This window comes from Podarcis erhardii (genome assembly GCF_964252035.2).
Source record: "Podarcis erhardii genome assembly, chromosome: 14".
Lineage (NCBI taxonomy): Eukaryota > Metazoa > Chordata > Lepidosauria > Squamata > Lacertidae > Podarcis > Podarcis erhardii.
In genome coordinates this window covers 49966646-49982471 of record NC_138503.1, presented here as the reverse complement: position 1 = coordinate 49982471, position 15826 = coordinate 49966646, and positions in this window count along the sequence as shown.

Below are 15826 nucleotides of genomic sequence, written 5' to 3'. Positions count from 1 at the left end.
GCAAAAATTACAGTTTAAAGCAGGGGTCAGCAACCTTTTTCAGCCGTGGGCCGGTCCACCGTCCCTCAGACCACGTGGGGGGTCTGGACTATATTTGGGGGGGGGGGGAATGAACGAATTCCTATACCCCACAAATAACCTAGAGATGCATTTTAAATTCTACTCATGTAAAAACACGCTGATTCCCGGACCATCTGCAGGCTGGATTGAGAAGGCTATTGGGCCTTAGGTTGCCTACCCCTGGTTTAAAGGCTATCTGACTTACCTTTCAAATATCGTTTTAGCAAGTTTCTTTTCGAAGAGGAAATGCCATTGGGGCATTGGAGGGGGGCAGAAAGGTTGAGTCTGGGTGAAATTATGTTATATTATAAACACTGTAGAACATTCTTCTTCTGCCCATTGCTCAAACTTGGGGCCGGGAAATTATTCTTACTGGCAGCATAGCTGTCAAGTGTCCCTTATTTGAAGGGACAGTCCCTTATTCCAGCGCCATGTCCCGCTGCTGTCCCTTATTGATGGATGTCCCTTAAATGTCCCTTAAATGATGTCCCTTAAATTTCAAAGGAAGCAGCTCCTCTCCCTCCCTCCCTGCCGGCCAGGGAGGAGGGAGGCTCCAACTGTGTTGCTTGGTTGTGTTGCTCACCCAATAAAAAGTCTAAGAACGACTGGGGGGTGGAGCTTGCATGCCTTGTGTGTGGCTAGTTAATGCAAGCTGAGGGGTTTTTTGAATGCTGGATGCCATTTTGTTGCACATGCTGCTGTGAACTTTGCAGTGCAAAGCCAGGCTGGGGAGCCATCTTAAGTTGAGGCTGCATAGGCCTTGTGGTGCATGTGATTCACATTCTATTCAGTTGAACCTCTGGTTGCAAAGTTGGTTGGACAGTGTTCTCAAAGCTACCCAGCATGAGTTTGACCAGGCTGCAGGAGGACAGGAAGACTGGAGTGCCTGGAACAGGTGAGGCTGCAGGTCCCTTATTTTGGCTGCTGGTCCCTTATTTTCAAATCTGTAAGTTGACAGCTATGACTGGCAGGCAGAAAAAAAATGAAATAATGGCACTAATCTCACCCTGTGCAAGCTAGAGTGGTGCCTACACTACTGGGAAGGAAGGAGAAGGTCTATCAGCGGCTACTAGGCATGATCACTAATTGAATCTTCATGTACAAGAGCAGTCTATCTTCACTATGCTGACAATAGGGGGAAAGTATCAGGATCCCAAGCAACTTGCAGGATTCCCAGAGGCATCAGACTGGCTGCTACTGGAAATTTTTTTAAATGCTGTACTTAGAAATGCATATGGCCTGATCCATTTCCTGCAATCTCATTGCACTGTGTCTCAGTTCTTGCCACTGCTCTACCCTTATTGCTTTGACATTTCTGGGGGGATCTGGCAAATGTCTGCAGAGTAAAAGTAAATCATATGCCCAGACTCTACTACAAAGTTATTAGGGCAGCCGTAATACTTGAAATACCAATGCCTTCCCCAGCTGAGTTTGGAGGATGGGTCAACTCTCAGATGAACTGATTACCAGAACCGAATAGGATGACCCCGGAAGCCCCTTAATGTCCTACCCAGTACTTAGCGAGCTGTGATACCCAAGCCCCACCATCAATCTTCCGCAGTGACCCTCCCCGCCCAGGGTTTTCAACAGCTTCTCAAATTCAAGAGCTCCCTCCGGCCTGCCAAGGTCTCTCAAAGGCTGTCCTCGCATCGTGCACAGATCCCGTTAAGCTGCACTTCAGACGCAGGGCCGATCCGCTAATCCGGCACGCCATCTCAATTGAAGGCTTCAGTAAACAAGAGTTCGGAGGATGTTAAATTGAGTTCCATGGTCATTACTTCTAGGAGCCTCTCGAGATGGGAGGTAAGGAAGATAATGATAAAGGTCATTCATAACTTTAAACAAGAAGTCAGTTCTGTATCCCCCTGCCAAATCATCAGCTCCTCGAAACATCATCATAACTCTGATCATCATCAATGAGACCAGGCAGGTGGGTGTAGGGGGGGGAAGAGGTTTTCATCGGAAAAAGAAGCACCTTCCATCTATTTCATTAGGTCCGATAATAGAGCTAAGATGTTACAAACTCTGGATTGGTTCTAGAATTTTGGCGTTGAATCCAAACTTCTTACCGGTGTCCCTCTTTCAGTTTGGGTGAAGCGTTGTCTGAGTCCGTCTCCTCCACAAAGTCATGTCATGGCCATATCAGTGCTAGAAAGGTTAGACTGGCTTGAATCTGGATTAGGTTCTCTGGCCCAGAGATGGAAAGAAGATAAAGTCCCGACCAGAGAAGAATGGCAGGTCAAGTTGATGGATTATGCCGAAATGGCTAAAATGACCAGAAGAATCAGAAATCAGGAAGACCAAAATTTTAATAAGGAAAGGGGAAATTTTATAACTTATCTTAAAGACCATTGTAAACAGTTAAAAAATGTTAGTAGGATTGGAATATCACTTGTAGTTTAATGGTGGATTTTGGACACAGTGGAGAAGTAAAAGATTTGGATTATTATAAAAGATGCAGGAGGAAATTATTAAAAATAGGACCCACAAAGGGGAGGAGGGAAGTCCAGGAGAATCATTGGAATCTTGTTTTTGTGTTGTTTGTTGGTATGTGACTGTAAACTTTTAATCTGAAAAACCAAATAAATTAATAAAAAAGAAAGAAAGAATCTGGATTAAGTTTCCTCCTGCTGAGGTCCAAGGGCAAGTGATGGCCTTGGTCCATCAAGCCATTGATCCATCTCGCCAGGCATTGTCAACTCCTCTAAATGCTGTAGGACTACAATTCAGGCAGCCCTCAGCTAGCCCTTGGGTCAGTGGCTGCTGTTGCTGAATGCCAGGTCAGCTTGGAGTAAGAGCTCTCTCATCCATAATAAGGAGGCCTATCTGGTCTGTATCACTGAGATGTGGGTGGGTGAGGAGGGTCTCACCCAGCTGTGCCCACCTGGGTACTCAGGGCAGCATCAGGGCAGGCTTGAGGGTCAAGGAGAGGGAGCTGCTATAGTCTATAGAGATTCCATCTCTCTCTCTCCAGGTTCCCTGTCCAGTTGTGGTGGGATCTAGCCAGGGCCGGATTTAGGTTTGATGAGGCCCTAAGCTACTGAAGGTAATGGGGCCCTTTCTATGTCCAGCTGTCCTTTGTCAACAACAAATGGTCACTGTTTTTTGTGTTGAATATATGCTATATGGTAATTCATGGACCTAATGGGTATCTAAAGCCATTTGCACATGTTGCCATGTGACCAGTCCATGCAGAATATAGGCACCCTATATATGTTGTTGTCATTTAGTCGTTTAGTCGTGTCCGACTCTTCGTGACCCCATGGACCAGAGCACGCCAGGCACTTCTGTCATCCACTGCCTCCCGCAGTTTGGTCAGACTCATGTTTGTAGCTTCGAGAACACTGTCCAACCATCTCGTCCTCTGTCGTCCCCTTCTCCTTGTGCCCTCCATCTTTCCCAGCATCAGGGTCTTTTCCAGGGAGTCTTCTCTTCTCATGAGGTGGCCAAAGTATTGGAGCCTCAGCTTCAGGATCTGTCCTTCCACTGAGCACTCAGGGCTGATTTCCTTAAGAATGGAAAGATTTGATCTTCTTGCAGTCCATGGGACTCTCAAGAGTCTCCTCCAACACCATAATTCAAAAGCATCAATTCTTCGGCGATCAGCCTTCTTTATGGTCCAGCTCTCACTTCCATACATCACTACTGGGAAAACCATGGCTTTAACTATACGGATCTTTGTTGGCAAGGTGATGTCTCTGCTTTTTAAGATGCTGTCTATATGTAGAAAGGAGCAAACCAGTGATATTTTAGGGAGCAGGCCAGCAGGCGGGGCCCATGACTTACATCATAGGAGCCTACGCAACACAAACCTTTTTTTTTTCTTTTAACTTTTTTTGGGGGCCCAAGAGAGTGGGGCCCTAAGCTATAGCTTGTTTAGCTTATACGTAAATCTGGCACTGTGTCTAGCATGTGTTCCTGGGCAACTGGAACAGATTAGGGATTTTGCCCAGCAGTCTCTGCCTGAGCTGACAGAGCTGGTCTCGGAGGCGGTGTTGAGGACTCCCAGACTGCAGATTCTGGGGGACTTCAAGTCAAGACAGCTGTCTTTTGAGTGGCTTGGGACTTCATAGCTGGAGTAATAATAATAGTAATTCGGGTGAGCTCCCATTGCTCGGTCCTGCCAACCTAGCAGTTCAAAAGCACATCAAAGTGCAAGTAGATAAATAGGTACCGCTGTGGCGGGAAGGTCAACGGTGTGGCGGGAAGGTCAACGGTGTTTCCATGCGCTGCTCTGGTTCGCCAGAAGCGGCTTAGTCATGCTGGCCACATGACCCGGAAGCTGTACGCCGGCTCCCTCGGCCAATAAAGTGAGATGAGCGCCGCAATCCCAGAGTCGGCCACGACTGGACCTAACGGTCAAGGGTCCCTTTACCTTTTAATAATAGGACTGTCCCAACATGTCGTTGGCCCAATGCATGTTGCAGCTGGATCTTGTTTTCTCAACTGGGCAGGGAGAGGGTGATATGAAAGTGGGGGGCCTTGACATCATTATTATATTATATTATATTATATTATATTATATTATATTATATTATATTATATTATATTATATTATATTATATTATTGATTATGTCTTAGACCATTTATGGGTCTCAATGGCTTTATTTGTGTTTTCTTACATATATGAACAGATGAAATGCTGTGCATCCTAAAATTCCAGGCGCTTCTCGTTTCAGAGGCACTGTTTTAACCCACATACAGAAGTAATTAGATTTAGTTAATGGATTAATTAACTTAATGATGCACCTAACCTACGCATGTTCAATGATAGTTACTCCCAGGTAAGTGCATTTACCCAGACTCTCCAAGTGTTCCTTTTTCCCAGGGATTAGTCCCAGATTTACAGAAGCTGTCCCAGATTCTGATTTGATCCCAGAATGTCCCGCTTTTCCTTAGGACGTCCCTATTTTCATTGGAGAAAAGTTGGAGGGTGTGGAGTTGTGCGACCTCAGAGCCAAGAAAACCTTTAGAAGACATCTGAAGGCAGCCCTGTATAGGGAAGGTTGTTGTTTTTTAATCCCTACCTGGAGATGCCAGGACTTGAACCTGGGACCTTATGTGTGCAATTCATGTGCCCTTGTTGTTGTTGTTTAGTCATTTAGTCATGTCCGACTCTTCGTGACCCCATGGCCCAGAGCATGCCAGGCACCTCTGTCTTCCACCCCCCCCCCCACAGTTTGGTCAAACTCATGCTGGCAGCCTCGAGAACACCATCCAACCATCTCGTCCTCTGTCGTCCCCTTCTCCTTGTGCCCTCCATCTTTCCCACCATCAGGGTCTTTTCCAGGGAGTCTTCTCTTCTCATGAGGTGGCCAAAGTATTGGAGTCTCAGCTTCAGGATCTGTCCTTCCAGTGAGCACTCAGGGCTGATTTCCTTAAAAATTGAGAGGTTTGATCTTCTTGCAGTCCATGGGACTCTCAAGAGTCTCCTCCAGCACCAGAATTCAAAAGCATCAATTCTTCGGCGATCAGCCTTCTTTATGGTCCAGCTCTCACTTCCATACATCACCACTGGGAAAACCATAGCTTTAACTATACGGACCTTTGTTGGCAAGGTGATGCCTCTATGTGCCCTATGGCTAAGCAATTGTCCCTTCCAAAATGCTTGGGAGTTTCCTTATACTAAATCAGATCATTGTTCCATTCAGCTGAATAGTGTCTACACTGGCTGGCAGCTTTTGTCCAGGGTTTCCCTGTATTTCCTGGAGATGCTATGGGGGGGGGGTGGACCATTTGCATGCAGGTGTTCCATGCCTTCCCTTAAAAATAATATTCTGTATGCTTCTACTTAAAAATAATATTCTGTATGCTTCTACTGGTTATATTTTGGCACACATCAGCTGTTAGATGGAGTAAAGATTGGCACGAATGTTAGCCATTTAGACTCCGTGTAGCCCTCTCAGAAGACCTGGAATCTTTTTTTTATTGTATTGTATTTTATTTTATTTTTTGGTAACGAGCGGGACGAGGCTTCTTCAGTTCATTCCTGAGCCAAATCAGATAAGAATAATTATCCTCTCTTGGGATATTAAACTGCACCTCAACAGGACCGGCAGCTGACAGCTGTTTTATTGGCCGAGTCGCCTGGGTCTGGAAATCAAGGATTAATTGTTCATGCGTCTTGATGTCTCCACGAATAACAGCAAAAGAAGGGGCATTGCTATGGAGATCCCGGCTCATTTTTCCACCCCCTGGTGTGGCTCCTACAACCAGTGAATAATTTCTCCGGACAATCAAAGTTCAGTAGCCGGGCTTTGAACCGAGGAAAGGGGGGTGGTTTTTGAAGTTACATCATTTCCAGAAAAGGAAAACAAGAACCAGGAGAACAGGAAGTCATGAATGAGGCTTCTTTTGAATGAACCCGAGATTTACTTAACGGGGGGGAGAGGTGATAAGAACAAGTGTGTGCATTCTGTGCCAAATCCTGCACTAGAGGAAAACCAAATGTCAAAACTCAGGAAAAACCGGGCCAGCACCACTCATTTGCATGCTTGTATAATTAATTCGGCTAATAGATTCAGGCTTTTGGAGAAGGTGACATTTATTAAAGAGGGAGAGGGAGTCCTGGATTGACTCTCTAGGAAATGCCACAGTGATTGAAGGCAGAGGATTCTCCCCCCCCCACACACACACCTTTCATTTCAAAAGCAATACAGTGGTACTTTGGTTCTCAAACTTAATCCGTTCCCAAACCAAAGCGTTCCCAAACCAAGGCGTGCTTTCCCGTAGAAAGTAATGCAAAACTGATTAATTCCAGACTTTTAAAAACAACCCCTGAAACAGCAATTTAACATGAATTTTACTATCCAACGAGACCATTGATCCATAAAATGAAAGCAATAAACAATGTACTGCAGTCACACAATCAATCAGTAGCTGAACTGGGTTCCGCACAATCACAAAAACAAAACAGAAAAGCCGCAAAAACAAAAACGCAAAATAAATAGCAAAAACAGACAGACCTCAGCGTAACACTCAAATCAGAAGCGAAACACTCGAAATGGAGCACGTTTGGCTTCCGGAAAAAGTTCATACACTTACTTCCGGGTTTGCAGTGTTTGGGTTCCAAGTTGTTTGAGTACCAGAGAGAAACAAAGATAGTTACACAGCAACTGGCTAAGGAGGACTCGCCAAGGCTGACTCCAGTAGCAAGTGAGAAGGCAGAAGTAACAATTCAGTCCCTGGATAACCAACTCTTTAACAAACCTGATGCTGCGGAAGTAGAGACCTCTACCTATGAAGGCAATAAAACACTTAGCAAATTGAACAGCGGGGAAGAGGAAGCGTTTAGTAGAGATGATACCCCCCTTCAGACCTGGCAAGCCTCTAGTCAGGAAAGAGATTGGAATTTGATTCTAAATCCCCAAAAATTGGTATTCACGAACTTCCCGAAGCCTAAGGGCTTCCTTACAGGGAAACAGCGAATAACGAACTTTTATACCAAGGTGTTTGAGAACCAAGGTACCACTGCACAAAGTATAAAAAATGCTTGTGTGGTGGTCATGAGAACATAGGGAAAGCCTTTCTGGATCACGCCAATGGCACATTAGTTCAGCATCCTGCTCTCTTAGCAGCCAATCAGATGTCTGTGGGAAACTAGAAAGCGGGAATTTTCGCGCACAAAAACAACTCCTATGGTTTCCAGAAACTAGGATTCAGAAACATTATTTTCTCCAACTGTGGAGGCACAGCGTAGCCATCACAGCTAATAGTCATTGGTAGCCTTATTATCCATGAATTTGCCTAATCCTCTTTTAAAGCCATCACAGTGAGTTCCACAGTTTAACTTTTGGGTGTCCTGAGTCTTCCGTGTGGTGAGCCAGCGTGGTGTAGTGGTTAAGAGCAGTGTACTCGTAATCTGGGGAACCGGGTTCGCGTCTCCGCTCCTCCACCTGCAGCTGCTGGGTGACCTTGGGCTAGTCACACTTCTCTGAAGTCTCTCAGCCCCACTCACCCCACAGAGTGTTTGTTGTGGGGGAGGAAGGGAAAGGAGAATGTTAGCCACTTTGAGACTCCTGAAGGGGAGTGAAAGGCGGGATATCAAGTCCAGACTTCTTCTTCTTCTTCCGACCTTCAACTTCATTGGACGTCCACAAATTCAAGTGTTCCAAGAGGGGAAGGAAAACTTTTCTCCATCCACTGTCTCCATTTTCTAAACCTCTGTCATGTTACCACTCACTCACCAGTCCTCTAGACCAGTGTTTCCCAACCTTAGGCCTCCAGCTGTTTTTGAACTACAACTCCCATCATCCCTGACTAGCAAGACCAGTGGCAAGGGATGATGGGAATTGTAGTCCAAAAACAGCTGGAGCCCCAAGGTTGGGAAACACTGCTCTAGACCAGTGTTTCCCAACCTTGGGTCTCCAGCTGTTTTTGGACTACAACTCCCATCATCCCTTGCTAGCAAGACCAATGGTCAGGGATGATGGGAATTGTAGTCCAACAGCAGCTGGAGACCCAAGGTTGGGAAACACTGCTCTAGACTACAAAGTCTGAAATAATAATAATAATAATAATAATAATAATAATAAATTTTATTTATACCCCGCCCTTCCTGGCCAGAGCCAGGCTCAGGACGGCTAACACCAGTAAAATTACAGCAAAAAATAATAATGGGGGGGGGGGACAATTTAAAATACAGATTAAAATGCAATTTAAAATGCAGCCTCATTTTAAAAGTAGCCCATAAATCAAAACCATAAGGAGAGGGAAACATAAGGGTCAGACTGAGTCCAAACCAAAGGCCAGGTGGAACAGCTCTGTCTTGCGGAAAGATGTCAAGTCCCGCAGGGCCCTAGTCTCTTGTGACAGAGCGTTCCACCAAGTCGGGGCCAGTACTGAAAAGGTCCTGGCCCTTGTTGAGACCAATCTAACCACCTTGCGACCTGGGACCTCCAAAATGTCATTTGTGGACCTTAAGGTCCTCCACAGGGCATGCCAGGAGAGGCGGCCCCGTAGGTACGTGCTACAATGCTAAATGCTGCAACCTTTCCTCGTGGGAGAGTCCTTCCATCCCCTTGAACCTTCTGGCTGAGCTTTGACCTCGTCTCCTGACCCCATGACCTTTTAGCCCTAAGCCCAACCTACCTTGCAGGGTTGTCGCATGGATAAAGACGGTCTCTTCCTATGCAACAATTCTATGATTCTACATTCCGTACCCAACTGAGGCCTGCACAAAATAAAGAGAATGACTTTCGGGTGAAAGGAATCAAGGGTCAAGCTTCCTTCAGGAAGCCATCCATGTCATATTTCAGGACGCAAAAGTTGTTGAAGCTTTAGGAAACGAAACGCAATGTTCAGAACAGCGACGCCATTTTCGTCGGTTAAATGCCGGTTCCCAAACATATGGCAACCCTAACGCCCAAGGTACATTTGCAGACGCATGCTTGCCCTCACAGGTGGTCCAATCGCTTAGGGGTGCGCAGTGTGGACCTGCCAGGCCCGGCAGTGGTGAGGAAGCTGCGGCGCCGTGTCACAAAAGGTTTGAGACGGGACTGATACTCGAGACTCAATAATTACGCGAGTGCCAACTGAGTGTCCTTCCATGGCAGGGATGGCTTTCTGCTCATCAACGCGACGGTGGTAATGATGATAGATGGAGGGAACCCAGGAAGGCGTGAGATGGATGGCAGAAGCTGATTGCCGGCGTTCTCTATTGATTGAAAGAGCAACGCCCTCCGTTAATGAGGAAGCGGGCAGAAGGGGAGCGGGCACAACGTTGTCATAATTCATAAAGCGCCGAAGTCGCTTCAGCTTCCGAGAATCCCAATTCGAGGACAATTACAAAGTCTCCAAAGCCGTGGGATCTGGCCGTGTCGGGGAGGTGTGCGTCATGATGCCCTCGCTACGGGCAAATTTATAAAGCGATGCCTGGCGTGGGGGAAATGGGTAGAGAAAAGGTTTTCTCTCCCTCTTTCGTGACACCACAACTTGTGGGCATCCAATAGGGCTGTCCTGAAGATTCAGGGCAGGTGAAAGAAAGTCCTTGAACTGTGAAGGCAAGAGGCACCCGTCTTCCAATGTTCCTATTGAAATCAGCCCTTGATGAGGACTAGAAACTTGCTTTGTTTTTAAGGGATGAGCTGTAGCTCAGGGGTAGGTAGGGCTGGGGCCGTATCCTGTCTGGAGAGCTGTTGGCTGTCAGTGGGGGCAGTATTGAACCAGCTAGAGCAATGGCCTGACTCAGTATAGGGCAAATTCCTGCATCACCAAATATACTGAGCCGTCCAAGGATCCAACTAGACAAATGGATTAATTGCTGCTGTTATTCATAACTACTATTTTGTGATTTGCTATTATTATTATTATTATTATTATTATTATTATTAGCCTGCCCATCTGAACTGGGTTTCCCCAGCCACTCTGGACTGCTTCCGACAAATATAAAAGCAAAATAAAACATCAAACCTTACATGTGGTTGTCATTTTTAGGGACCACATTAATTTATGCATTCTTTTCTCCTACTATTTGATGTCGTGGTAAACTGCCCTGTGGCTTTTTTGCATTACATACTATTATTCGTCATTACGTATTATTATTATTTCATGCAATTTATATGCCTCTTGATTGTAAGAATAAAGACTCCAAGTGGTTCGCGAAAAGAATAATATGTTAAAATTATCAATGGAAGAAAAGTGAAAAACAGCTCTTTAAAACGTTCAAGAAATAAATAAAGCCAAGAATAAGCCTTAAACAAAACCAGATTAAAACACATTTGACGTGTCTGGACAGACATTCCTAAACAAAAATGATTCCTTACAAATGTGGAATCAGTACAGTGTTACCTCGGGTTACAGACGCTTCAGGTTACATACGCTTCAGGCTACATACGCTTCAGGTTACAGACTCCGTTAACCCAGAAATAGTGCTTCAGGTTAAGAACTTTGCTTCAGGATGAGAACAGAAATTGTGCTCTGGCAGTGTGGCAGCAGCAGGAGACCCCATTAGCTAAAGTGGTGCTTCAGGTTAAGAACAGTTTCAGGTTAAGTACGGACCTCCGGAACAAATTAAGTACTTAACCCGAGGTACCACTGTATTGTGTGGCACCTGTAACAGCGCGTGTTCTGCAGATCGAAGCTGTTGTGTGCGCCTATTTCGGGTAAAGTGATCTCACAGGTAGGCTATAAATATTCCAAATTAATGAATAAATTAATGGGTGCCAACTGAAAATATACAAACCATTTCAGGTGCCTCGGGCTGCAATTCTACGGCTCTTGGGAGTGGCAGCACCTCCCACAAAATTCCCGCAATAATTTTATTTTCGATATAAACAGAGCTCCAGGTTTTTTGCACCTACACAAACCACTTTTACCTGTTTTCCAAGACGAGGAGGGGAGGAAAAAAGGAAAAGCGAGACATTCCGGGATCAAATCAGAAACTGGGATGGCTTTTGTAATTCTGTGACTGTCCCTGGAAAACCAGGACACTTGTGGGGCATGCTATGCCAACCACAGACATTGCCCTACACCAGGGGTCAGCAACCTTTTTCAGCAGGGGGCCGGTCCACTGTCCCTCAGACCTTGTGGGAGACCGGACTATATTTTTTGGGGGGGGATGAACAAATTCCTATGCCCGCAAATAACCCAGAGATGCATTTTAAATAAAAGGACACATTCTACTCATGTAAAAACACGCTGAGTCCCGGACCGTCCACAAGCCAAATTTAGAAGGAGATTGGGCCGGATCCGGCCTCCAGGCCTTAGGTTGCCTCCCCATGCCCTACACAAAGGGACCAACTGGGCAAGTCTGCCCTCATATCTTTTATCCCTACAGATACAAAGACCCAAGAATCTGGAAGGGACTCGGGGCGGAATGCAAATTGGCACACACACACAAACACACAAACTCACATACAGCAGGACAGATATTCTGCTTTTTATGTAGGGCATTGCAAATTTGAGGAGGGGTAGAATGGATGGCCTATTCAGGCTTTTAAGGACTTGCAATGTCATGCAGACTAACCCCCCCCAAAAAAAAAACCCTACACAAACACACACACACAAACTCACATATAGCAGAATAGATATTCTGATTTTTATTTAATTTTTCAATCTTTTTAAGATTCACAGTTCCTTATTACAGCAGTTAGAACTGCTCCTGGAGTCAGACTCACTGCAACCTAGCTGGCTGCTTTATATAATACTAAGTAACTTGTAAAAGTAATATTCTGCTTTTTATATAAAGGTAAAAGTAAAGGTACCCCTGCCCTTATGGGCCAGTCTTGCCAGACTCTAGGGTTGTGCGCCCATCTCACTCAAGAGGCCGGGGGCCAGCGCTGTCCGCAGACACTTCCGGGTCACGTGGCCAGCATGACAAGCTGCATCTGGCGAGCCAGCGCAGCACATGGAAACGCCGTTTACCTTCCCGCTGGTAAGCGGTCCCTATTTATCTACTTGCACCCGGGGGTGCTTTTGAACTGCTAGGTTGGCAGGCGCTGGGACCGAGCAACAGGAGCGTACCCCGCCGCGGGGATTAGAACCGCCGACCTGACGATCGGCAAGTCCTAGGCACTGAGGTTTTACCCACAGCGCCACCCGCGTCCCTGCTTTTTATATAGGACCCTGCAAATTTGAGGAAGGGGAGAATGGATGGCCCATGCAGGCTTTTAGGGACTTGTGGTGTCATGCAGACTAACCCCCCACAAAAAAATCACTAATAACTATACACACAAACACACTATACACACACACAGACACACACACACACACACACAGAGAGAGAGAGAGAGAGAGAGAGAGAGAGAGAGAGAGAGAGAGAGAGTGGTACCTCAATTTACAAACTTTATCCGTTCCAGAAGTCTGTTCTTAAACCAAAACCGTTCTTAAACCGAGGTGTGCTTTCCCTAACGAGGCCTCCCACTGCCAGTGCCCTTCCACTGCTCAGATTCCGTTCTTAGCCCAAGGTAAAGTTCTCAAACCAAGACACTACTTCCGGTTTTGTGGAGTTCGTAAACGGAATAGTTCGTAAACAGGGCTGTTTTTAAACTGAGGTACCACTGCACCAAGATACAGTGGTGCCCCGCAAGACGAATGCCTCACAAGACGAAAAACCCGCTAGACGAAAGGGTTTTCCGTTTTTCGAGGCACTTCGCAAGACGAATTTCCCTATGGGCTTGCTTCGCAAGACGAAAACGTCTTGCGAGTCTTGCAAGTTTTTTCCCCTTTTTCTAAGCCGCTAAGCCGCTAATAGCCACTAAGCCGCTAATAGCGCTAATCCGCTAAGCCGCTAATAGGGATGCTTCGCAAGACGAAAAAACCGCTAGACGAAGAGACTCGCGGAACGGATTATTTTCGTCTTGCGAGGCACCATTGTACATGCACACAGCTTTTTATGTAGGAAACTGCAAATATGAGGAGGGGAAGGATGTCTGGCCCATGCAGATTTTTTAAGGACTCTGGGCATCATGCAGACTAACACACATACACCCAATACTAATAACTGCACACACAAACACTGAAAAATATATATACCTACACAGAGAGAGACAGACAGACAGCTTTTTATGTAGGACACAGCAAATTTGAGGAGTGGGAGAATGAATGGCCCATGCAGGTTTTTAGGGACTGAGCGTCACGCAGACTAACACACACACACCCAAGACTAATAACTAAATACACACAAACACACACAAATATATATAACTACACAGAGAGAGAGAGAGAGAGCTTTGCGTGTCAGACACTGCAAATTTGAGGGAGGAGGGCAGTGGATGGCCCAGGCAGATTTTTTTTAATGTGGGGGAAAAAATAAAAATTGAGGTTGATGGAGTCGGGGATGTCATAATAATTGTCAGTTGAGAGCACATCCTGTTCCGTCGATGTTCTTAGGAGATGAGTGTCACCTCGAGACTATTGTCTGTTCCCTCTCTGTTAAAGTCAAGATAAGGCTGGGATAAATCTCACCGGGCCTTCTGCCCTGTGATATTATTTCATGCCACATCACCTAATAGGTGTATTTTCACACCACCCGCCGCTCCGGCGAGGTTCCACAGCTCCTAGCAGGCTGACAATCTCACTATATGGAGAATGGAATAGTGACGGCTAATTGATTTTACAGCAGTACCGAAGGACAGACAATGAAACTACCATCAATTTAATCCACTATTTAATGGTTCCAATTTAGCCTCTGTAAATGCTCACTAAACTAATTTCTCTGGGTTCAGCAATCTGAAAAGCTATCATATCTCTAATCTCCTTCAATATATTCATCTGGAAAAGGGAATTTAGCCAATTCCGATGTGCGGAGATGATCTGTTAGCACAGTGTAAATGTTTATAACACGGCAATCGAGTTCGTTTATAAGGATATGAAAAGTTTTATTGGGGAGGGCGCTGGAGTGGAACCGCGGGATAATAGGCAGTTACCCAGCAGTCTCCGGGAGACGGGGAGCAGAGCACGCATGCAGAAAAATACTAGGATTTACTTTAATCCCAAATTGTAAGCTCAAATTCGGCCCAGTACATGATGCACCTGGGACTTGATGGCACAAAGGATTCTCTTCCATTCCCCCAGTGACCTGGGCTTTCCAACCAGACCGTGATCAAAACAGTTCCCCCCTCCTTCCCCCTTTTCTCTTCCCCCCCATTCCTCTTGCAAAGGCTGGAAAAAAATGAATTTAGTTTCAGCGTATTTGTACGTGTGCCTGCCCACACCTGCCCAGTCCTGGAAGAAACCCCTTCTTCATCGTCTTCTTCTTCTTTTCCTCCTCACATTCCTGTCTTGCTACCCCACCTCCTCCTGTGGCCATCTAACGTTCAATTGTAGCCTCCTCAGGGCAGGGACCTGTATTTACTCAGGTTATATTATTTTGCAGAATAATGTGCATCCTGCACAGCTTATAGCAACACACACAAACCTGGGTGATCATCTAAACGGCAGGCTCTGTATGTATTTCTCCTTGTTTGTTTTGTACCATAAGAAAATCTTTAATAAAATCCAAATTAAAGAGATATATAAATAAATTGAGGGCTCTTTGGGGCAGGGAACTGCCTTTGCTTATTATGTCATTCCGTAACATACTGTGCGCTCCATGATGCAATGACGATCATTTATTTCGACACACACAATCCTGCCACCTTTCTAAGGTCTTTGCGAGAGGCCTGCTTCCGGGTGTCCTCGTTTTCCGAGCTGACAGAGCTGCATGATTTGTTTTCATGTCGTAGGGAAATTCGACGGGAGCAGGCGGAAGACGGAATCTGAGCGCGATGCTTGACGTGTTACAATATTGTTTGCCACATTTGGCCTGAATGTGAGTAAAGCGGCTGATCAATCATGGTTTTTAGTTATTGATTAATTATAATTTTATAAAGCCCATGTGAAAAACAAAGCAAAATCTCAAAGCGGTTTATGAAAAGAAGACAAAACAACACAGTTAGCAACAATCTTTTAACGTTTTCTGAAGGGTTAAAATAAATGGAAAACAGATGAAAACTCTCATCAGTTTTCTAGATATCTGGATAGGCTTGTCTGAAGAAAAATGTAATTACCAGGTGTTAAAAAGGATATTTGGAAGGCACTTGACTGGTATCAGTTGACAGGGAGTTCCAAAGTGTAGATGTTGCCACATTAGAAAATCGAGTTCTTACAAATGCAGAACGTATTATGTGGCCCCTGGAACAGGGCCAGCTCCTTGGACTGAAACAGCTGAGAGGGCATATATGGAATAAGGCAATCTTATTTGGCACCATAGTTTTTCAGCTTCATTGTTTGAGAGATGTGTTGTTGTTGTTGTTGTTGTTTTCGTTTAGTCGTGTCTGACTCTTC